The sequence below is a fragment of the Chinchilla lanigera genome, unplaced genomic scaffold, assembly GCF_000276665.1.
Source record: "Chinchilla lanigera isolate Chin_1 unplaced genomic scaffold, ChiLan1.0 scaffold00055, whole genome shotgun sequence".
Lineage (NCBI taxonomy): Eukaryota > Metazoa > Chordata > Mammalia > Rodentia > Chinchillidae > Chinchilla > Chinchilla lanigera.
The window spans coordinates 8546726-8548595 of record NW_004955456.1 but is presented as its reverse complement, the minus strand read 5'-3'; the positions used below and the strand labels follow the sequence as shown (position 1 = coordinate 8548595).

The 1870-nt window shown below is 45.3% G+C and overlaps 1 protein-coding gene across 3 annotated transcripts in view; it reads right to left on the bottom strand.

Annotated features, from left to right (window-relative positions):
• The window catches only part of Tpst1 (tyrosylprotein sulfotransferase 1), a gene marked incomplete in the record, with an annotated part of 93530 nt that overhangs the window by 68296 nt on the left and 23364 nt on the right, over positions 1 to 1870 (bottom strand).

Sequence of the window (1870 nt, the reverse complement as noted above, 5' to 3'; positions counted from 1 at the left end):
GCAAGTTCCAGACCAGCCTGGGCTACAAAGTGAGCTCAAGGCCAGCCTGAACTGCACAGCGAGACCCTGTCTCAAAAAGACAAAAAAAAAAAAAAAAGATTGACACAATTTGATAAAAATTTTTCTCAAATTCTTGAAAATGTATTCCTTTGATTTGAGAGAAAAGTAGAGTAAAAGTTGATGTGACCATGAGCCTTTTTTTTAATTTCAAGACAGCCTCGCTGTATAGCCCAGGCTGGCCTCAAACTCATGTCAATCCTCTCTGCCTCAGCCTCCCAAGTGCTGGGATTACAGGCATGTGCCACCACGCCTGGTGTGACCATGAGTCTTATATAGTCAATCACTGTGTGCATGTGAGTGTATACATGTGTGCATACACACACAAACACACATGCGCAAACACATACTCACACAAAGAGACCCCTTTCCATTTCCTCAAATACCACGTCAACGTACTTTCAGACAAGCACTATCAATATTTTCTCTACTTGGACATTTATAGAGCTGAGGCTGCACTAGGAACACTATAAATGTTGCCTCTCATTTTTATCTTCAAGGGAAAGAAAAAGCATGGAAACTGTAACAAACATATCTGAGCAATCACTATTAATAGATGCTCTTGCCCGCAGGCCAAATGAAACAGACTCCCAGAAATAAGCTGCAGAGTGGGGGAGCGCGCCGGACTTCTCAGCACATCTAAGAACCGACGTACGGACTTCCGTACTTAGATCCTGCCGATTTTCTCCCCTCTATGGCGATAGGGATCCAACTCAAGAACGCCCTGTACCACTGGGCTACACTCCCAGCCCCAGATGTCTGAAAAGCTTGTAAGGCAAGACTGTTCATCAAAACTAGCCTCACTCACAAACACTGGAATGGAGGCCGTGTCCCCCTGCACACACGGGCCGGGCACACGCCCGCACACGCGCACTCACCATGTCCTGCTGTTACAGTCAGGAAAGACACTACAGTCCAGGTCCAAAGAGCGGCTGGGGAAACATTTCTCTCCTTTGTCCATGATGACCTCCTCCCTACGCCCATCCATGACGAGAACCAATGTGGCACACAGTAACTTTAGTGCCACTCTGCTTGGTCTCTCCATTTACTTCTAGCTTGGAAGAGAAAGGAAAGTGAACCACACCACATGTTTGAGCTGGCCAGTAAGTGTAGAGCAGTGGAGGTGAAAGTATGGCCCGCGTGCCGCAGTGGGCTGCTTGTAGCAATGAAAGTTCTAAAAGGTTCACCAGCAGTGGTCTGGAGGTTAATTCTGAACAACAGCTTTGCCATTCAGAAGAAACTTCAAACCTGACCCAAGTGGCTGATTTTATTGGGGACGCACTCTTACATCAGCTCATGTCAGAGCACCAACCCGGGGGCCCGTTTCCCTAGCTGCTCACTGGGGGCTGTCACTAGACCACAGAAAACAGGGAGCAACAGGCAAGAAGTGTATGTGACACACGGCTGACAGTCTCTGAAAATCAACCGGGCCTTCTCCTCCTCCTGCAACGGTAAACTTCAATAAATGTCATGGTCACAAGGGAAACAGGCGGTCAAAACCAAAGAAATGGACCTAATACTTAGGACACAAATGGAAACAAGAGCACAAGATAGGCTCAAGCACAACACTTTTTAAAAAGAAAATTTAAAAAAAAGAACAATAAAAACAATACAGAATTTTAAAGCAAGATAATAGGAAATTAACAATGGTTATTATAGTGCATATCGTCATCTTGAAAGTAGTTGCTCACATTACCATATACAGACATGTAAGACTGATCAAACAACATAAACAGTAACTGTTCCTTTCAATGAACAGAAACTTTTTTTTCCCCCCGGTAGCGGGAATCAAACTCACGACATTGCGCTTGCC